Below are 7,610 nucleotides of genomic sequence, written 5' to 3'. Positions count from 1 at the left end.
AGATTAGTGTTTGCTAATCTTTAGGGCTTCCACAAACCATGAGTGACACCTAGCAGCATGTCATGGTTACCCAAGCTAAGTAGAAGTGGTTGGAGAACCTATCCAGTTACAACTACAATGCAATACGGTCATTCTCTAATACAATACTCTTAATCACATTGTTGAAGTGATAGTTTGTTTCATGTCTACTATCCAATGTGATACTTCCCTATATGATTCGCTTGAATAAGATTTGGAACAAACTTCCTAAGTCATATTCATATGCTTTGGCCAAAGACTCTCGAATCATATCTTAGAGTATTCTCCTTCCACCATGGAAGGTTAAAGATCCCTTGTTGTGCATTCATATGCCTACATGACTAGATAGCTTGACCCCAACCATGCCGTGGACACTCCAAAGGAATGCCATTTGACACGATCAAAGATCAAGGACCTAACCATTAGACATCTATGATGCCTCAGGTCAAAGGACTACTTTGCATATTGTAACCATCGAGTTCTTACATGACATGTATGTTTGAACTCTCTTTTGATCATAGTTCAGTGTACTCGATTACTCTTTCGAGCACCTATGTGTTTGTCTTAGTGTCCAACACTAAATGACTTGAGACTTGTCATATCCCATACTTGAGTCGACATAACACATACTAACCTTAGCGGATTGTCAATGCCCAATTGGCAACCCTATGGCTAGGAACGTTTTAGGAATGAACATAAGAGAAAGGTCTCGAAAATCTAACTTACTTAGATCACTTATATCTTAGATCAAATACATTCCTTGGATTCCCTTATTGCTTAAACACAAGATACAATAAATAGTGATTAACAATAAGTTTTGCCCTCCATTAAACATATAAAAGTTTAATACATTAAGTATTCCAAAAAGCTATTACATCAAATGAGTGGCTTTGTGGGCATACTTCCAACAATCTCACACTTGCACTCAAAGCCATCCTCCCATGTATCTAATACCCATCTTTTCCATATGGCGGTCAAGTTGGATTTGAGACATTGGCTTCGTTAGTGGATCTGCTACGTTATCGGCTGAAGCAACTTTGAGGATGTTGACTTTCCCCTCGGCAACATATCTTCTAATGATATTAAAGCGCCTATCAAAATGCTTGTTCTTTTGATGTGCTCTGGGTTCCTTGGCTTGAGCTATCGCCCCACTATTATCACAGTACAAAGTTACTGGTGATGTAATGGTTGGAACCACTCCAAGTTCAGTGATGAACTTCTTCATCCAGAATGCTTCTTTGCCGGCTTCAGCTGCAGCGACATATTCAGCCTCTGTCGTGGAATCAGCAATTACACTTTGTTTCTTGCTTTTATAGCTGACAGCCCCACCATTCAGAGTGAATACATATCCGAAGTTGGAACTTCTATCATCGACGTCAGATTGGAAATCTGCGTCTATATAGCCTTCCACTCGCAACTTTGTCGCTCCTCCATAAACGAGGAACATGTCCTTAGTTCTTCTTAAGTACTTAAGGACCGTCTTAACAGCTGCCTAGTGTTCTGATCCTGGATTAGATTGATATCGACTAGTAATGCTCACAGCATATGCGATATCAGGCCTTGTGCATATCATAGCATACATGAGACTTCCTATGGCGGAAGCATAAGGAATAGTATTCATTTGCCGTATCTCTTCAGGAGTCTTAGGTCCCATGGACTTAGAAACGTGAATTCCATGTCTCACAGGAAGAAAACCTTTCTTAGATTGTTCCATCTGGAACCTACTTAGCACCTTATCAATGTACATAGATTGGGATAATGCAATTAGTCTTCTGGTTCTATCACGATAGAGCTTTATCCAAAGTACATAAGATGCATCTCCTAGATCTTTCATGTGGAAGGTTTTGGACAACCACACTTTTACAGAAGAAAGTACTGCAGTGTCATTCCCGAATAGTAATATGTCATCTACATATAATACTAGAAATACCACTGCATCCCCTACGACCTTTTGATAAACACAATTGTCGTCTTCGTTTTGAGTAAAATCAAACGATTTGATTTCAGTATCAAAACGAATGTTCCAGCTCCTTGAGGCTTGCTTAAGTCCATAAATGGACCTCAGAAGCTTGCATACCTTAGTCTTTGCAGACTTGGACACGAAACCTTCTGGTTGAGCCATATAAAGCTCTTCCTCTAGGTAGCCGTTCAGAAAGGCCGTCTTCACGTCCATTTGCCAGATTTCATAATCATGGTACGCAGCTATAGCAAGCAAAATCCGAATGGACTTAATCATGGCTACAGGAGAGAAAGTTTCTTCATAGTCAATCCCTTCTCGTTGCCTGTAACCCTTGGCTACAAGTCTAGCCTTATAAGTCTCCACGTTCCCATCAACGCCTATCTTCCTCTTGAAGACCCATTTGTTTCCAACAGGTACTATACCTTCTGGAGGGTCTACAAGAGTCCAGACCTGATTTTGATACATGGAATCCATCTCGGATTTCATGGCCTCTTGCCATCTCTTTGAATCAATGTCGGACATTGCTTCTTTGTAGTCCCTAGGGTCCTCCTTTGTGTCATTGTCACCCAGAAGGTACAATTCCGCAAAGTCATTGTCTAAGCCATACCTCTTAGGTGGCTTACTAACCCTTTCAGATCTACGTAGAGCTTGGGGTCCAGGAACAGGGTTGTCAATATGTCTTGTGCTTGTTTGTGTTTCATCTTTAATCTCATTAATTTCCATCGTTTTACTTATAGTTCCTTTGAGAACAAATTCGTCCTCTAGAAACTTAGCAGTTTTGGCGACAAAGACTTTCTGGTCGTCAGGATGGTAGAACTCATATCCCATAGTTTCTCTAGGATATCCCACAAAATAGCACCTTACTGATCTCGCTTCAAGCTTAGTAGCTTCAAGCTTCTTGACATATGCTTCACAACCCCAAATCTTAGGGCTGGTTTGGTATTGCTGTGCTTTGAAAAAAAGCTGCTTCTGTTGTGCTGTGAAAAAAAGCGGCTGTGAAAAAAAGCCAGCAGAGTGTTTGGTAAACTTTTTTGTGAAAGTGCTTTTGGAAAAAAAAGTAGTATGATAGTGTTTGGTAAACTTTTATGTAAAACAGCTGTGACTGTGTAAAATGACCAAAAAGGGTATAATACTAGATGTGTCATTAATTTAATTTTCTTAACCAATAAAGGTGAATTACTAAATATACTTTATTTGTAAAACAAACATATTTATAAACTTTATCTTAAATATTAATTAGTATGACAAACTACTTCAATTGAAATATTTTAGACTGAATAGTTAGAATTCATTACTACAATATTGTTAATGTACTTAATAGTAATCTAATTAGATGCATTCATCAAACTTACCGCTATTCTATTTCTTAATAACGAGCTCAACTCGCAAATACAAATAACGAGCTCAACTCGCAAATACAAATCATCCAAAATTACAGGGGAATAAAGAGAAACTGAAACAAGTGTGGCTTCCATCTGCACTACTTTGGCTGTAGAGGCACAAGGACGATCCCTCTCTCTCCCTATCTACAGATAAATATATCTTATAACTGCTGTTCAATGCTTGGTAAACTTCCTGAGGACTTCAAAGTAATCGGGGAATGTTTTTCTGGTACAACCGGGATCCTTGATAGTAACTGGAACGTCTCCACAGGCAGCAAGAGAAGTAATAAGCATATGAAGGTGTGGGAATGGCTGTACCAAATACTAGTACAACAGTAGAGGTGCTTATGCCTGTTCAAGTATTATCGCCAAAGGATTAACCATTATGTTCATCAAAACAGTACTGGAAATCAAACACTAGTCAAATATCGACTTACTCTTCTCGACAGCAACTCCATTGCTCTTGAGACTCTCAGCAATTGTGATCAGAGTAGGAATGGCTGTACCAAATAACTTTCACAAATTAGAACAAAATGCTGAAACTTGATGCAAATTAAAACCATGGCTGCTCTAATTAACACTAAGAAATCTGCAGTCAATATTGTCGGAAAAATAACATAAACAAATATACATGGAAAGGAGGAAGATCGAACAAGTTGTCGGTACCCATTCCCAATGCAGAGAGCTCAACTGCATTGTACTGCTTGATGTACCTCTGCAACCGAATAACAGATTCAAGAAAGCTCCTTTAGAAACATCCAAACCCACCAAATATATGCATCAAAACTTAATACAAGCAAGAACTTAATACAAATATATGCATGTGTTTGCTCAGTCAGTAGGTGCCCACTTTCTAGTTTCTGCTCTTGGGCTTCCATTTAAATCTCGAATTTTGATCTGGGTCTGAATCCGATTTTGCTTTCTCTGTCTCTGTGACCCGGTTAGGTCGTATTCGGATCTCCGGTGGTTGTTCACGATGCTTCGTTTGTACGGACAGGCATGGATCTCGTCGTCTACATCGATTTCGCACTCTGTTTCCGCTGATTCGCTGAAAGTTTATTAGTTTTGTGCAGAGAGCAGCCAAACCCTAACCTAAAAATTAAATTAATAGCAAAAATTGAAAGCAAGTCGAGTAGTTGGTACCTGGAAGGCGACGGCGGTGTGGCGTTGAGAGTGACGGAGAGAAACGAAAAAGAGGAGGAGGAAGAGGTGCAACGGCGGGAGGGAAGAGGGTTTTTTGTGATAGAGAAAGAGAGAGTGCAGAGTGTAGGATCGGGAGAAGGAGAAAGGAGAAAGGAGGGGGCAGTTTTGGTAAATTGAAAAAATTCATTAATGGGGTACTGTAGCTCCGCGTTTTGGAAAAATAAGCGGCTTCTGGAAGCTGCAAAACGCAGCTTCCACTTTTTGGCTTTTTTTCATGTGAAACTTTGAAATTAAGCTGTTTTGAGATGTTTACCAAACACCAAAATCCTTACCAGCTTTTTTTCATGGTAGCTTTTTTAAAAAGCACCTCAACCCCAAACTGGGGCTTAATGTGATTAAGACTTGGCTTTCTTCCATGCCATATCTCATAGGGCGTTTATGAAACTGATTTGGAAGGTACTCTATTAAGCAAGTAAGCTGCTGTATATAGAGCGTATCCCCAGAATGTTACTGGCAGATCAGCGGAACTCATCATAGAACGAACCATGTTCATCAAGGTTCGATTTCTCCTTTCAGAAACTCCATTAAGTTGTGGAGTTCCCGGTGGAGTCCACTGTGATATTATTCCATACTCTTTGAGATAATCTAGGAATTCATTACTCAGATATTCACCCCCTCGATCTGATCTTAGGATTTTTATCTGTTTCCCAGTTTGCTTCTCAACTTCATTCTTGAATTCTTTGAACCTTTCAAAGGATTCTGACTTGTACTTTATAAGATACACATAGCCAAACCGAGAGTGATCGTCGGTGAATGTGATATAGTAGGAGAAACCTCCTCTTGACGTAGTAGACATAGGTCCACATACGTCAGTGTGGATTAACCCTAGAATTTCAGTGGCACGCTCTCCTTTCCCAGTGAATGGAGATTTGGTCATCTTCCCTTTCAAACAGCATTCACAAGTACCCATCTGGTCATTACCTAATGGGCGGACATATCCGTCTTTCGACATCTTGCGAATCTTTTCAAGGTTCACATGTCCAAGTTTAAGATGCCACATCCTTTCTTGGTTAACTTCTTCTCTAGCCCTTTTGGGTTTTGAGGTATTCCCGCTTTCAATACAGTGCATCCCACTATTCGTCTCTAGGTGAAAAAGTCCCTCTATCATATTACCAAGAGAGATAATACGACCGTTCAAGTATAAAGTGCAACTCATTTTGTCAAACAATACTGAGTGCCCATCTCGTAAAAGCTTAGAGATAGAAATCAAATTCTTTATACATGAAGGAAAATATAAACAATTTTTAAGTTCCAGGACTTCCCCAGAGGGTAGGTTAAGCATGTAGGTGCCTATTACTTTTGCAGAGATTTTAGCGCCGTTCCCAACTCGCACAACCATCTCCCCATTGCGCAGTGCCTTGCTCCCTGCTAGTCCCTGTATCGTATTACAGATATGTTGACTAGCACCTGAATCAAATATCCAGGAATTAGAGCTCACTGTAAAAGCACTCTCTATGACAGAAATAGTCTCTTCAAAAGTTCGTGTCATAAGGCTCGCAATGCGCACCCTGTATTTCTTCTTCCAACGTCCATCTTTTCCACAATGAAAGCATGTTCCTTTGGATTTTCTTGCCTTCTTCTTATTTAACCTTTTCCTTGTGTTTTCATTCACATTCCCACTGTCCCTTTTGAAACCTTTTTCAAATTTACAGCACATGTCAATCATCTCGTTAAAAGTATGATCGAATCTATTCACTTTATAGTTTACAAAACTTTCAAGATCTTGAAAGATCTTTCCATCTTTTGTCCATGTTTATGGACCGATGCCCCTTTTGCCATTTTGGCATTTAATAGATTACAAACAGTTGAGAATCGTACTTTACTAGTCTCAATGTCATGCATCTTATGCAAACTTTCAACCATGGCACATGAAGTGTCCATGTGCTTATGTAGCTTCATAAGCTCCTCACTAAGTGAAGTGAAGATTAAGCATTTGGCTTGTAAGTCATCCTCATAGCGTCTTGCATAATCATGACACTCTTCCTTCGAAGCTAGTTTCTTAGGAGGTACATGAGGAGGGGATTGCTTAAGCACATACAATATGTCTTTCACCTTTGAGACATTCTCAATGTGGCGATACCAAGCAAGGAAACGTTGGCCCCTAAGGCCCCTTTTGTCAAGTATAATGGTGGGTATAATTTTAGGCATGTCGTTCACTACATAACATAACAGAAATCGTATTAGATTGTTGATAAACTACTTGATTGGGTCTTGAATCAAATAGTACCACCCACTATTTTTGGCAAATTCCATATCCCTCAATAGAATCCGAGAGTTATATTTGAACTCTTAGCGGGGTATGGGAGACTCACCATTACCAAGCCCACCTCACGATGATACGATGTTGGTTAGCAAAAATAATGATGAGAGAATAACGCTTTATTCATTTACAACGTTTGTAATTTCCCATCTTGTTTGGCCTCTAGAGAATGTTTCCTCACGATGATACGATGTTGGCACCATTGCACTTAGTTAAGTTATTCCCACCATGCTTAGTTCGTGTAGGGGTTCAAGAATAACCTCACGATGATACGATGTTGGCTATCCTCGTTGCCTACCTCACCACATCATGTATGTACATATGGACTCCTCCTGAATGTAAGCACATACTTTGAACTTCCCCATGATAGGGTGAAGCCGGTGTAGGAGTCACAAACGATTGGAGTCCACCACGGTGGAAGGCTTACGAAGAGATGTTCAAAGCATCTCTCGCTTATCAACTTAATATCCATTTTATTTGAGGGAGTGATAGGAGCATATTCATGCAACTTAAATGGCTTGTTCTCGTGCATTTACGTTATGTTTCTTTAGTTATTTTAGTTCTTTATGCTTCTTTTGTGTGTTTTCAGGATTATAAGACGTGTTTGACGAAAGGATGCATTGTGGAGTGTTTTGGGCCCTTTTTGGAGCACTATGGGGCTAGGGATGGATAGCTTATTCTTGGAGCCCAAGTGATGGATAAAATGGAAGGCCTTGTATGCACTTGAGGACACAAAACAATGGCCCTAACCCAATTACAATCACATTGCCATGGGCTCAACACAAAC

General features: G+C 39.9%; 1 long non-coding RNA gene across 2 annotated transcripts; it reads right to left on the bottom strand.

Moving 5' to 3' along the window:
* Nucleotides 1-3,231: 3,231 nt before the first annotated feature.
* Nucleotides 3,232-4,863, bottom strand: LOC125473468. Of its 2 annotated transcripts, none has more exons than XR_007255344.1 (5): nt 4,504-4,863; nt 4,211-4,408; nt 3,992-4,075; nt 3,798-3,860; nt 3,232-3,711 (listed from the first exon to the last, which is right to left on the bottom strand). It is a non-coding gene; the product is annotated as an uncharacterized LOC125473468 (long non-coding RNA). The 2 variants fall into 2 exon arrangements; XR_007255343.1 differs by having other exon boundaries at nt 4,211-4,400; nt 4,504-4,859.
* Between the last annotated feature and the right edge of the window lie 2,747 nt (nt 4,864-7,610).

The sequence above is a fragment of a genome, unplaced genomic scaffold (genome assembly GCF_019419815.1).
Source record: "Pyrus x bretschneideri cultivar Hongxiangsu unplaced genomic scaffold, Pyrus_bretschneideri_v1 Contig89, whole genome shotgun sequence".
NCBI classification, from domain to species: Eukaryota; Viridiplantae; Streptophyta; class Magnoliopsida; order Rosales; family Rosaceae; genus Pyrus; species Pyrus x bretschneideri.
This window is presented reverse-complemented; position numbering and strand designations above follow the sequence as displayed.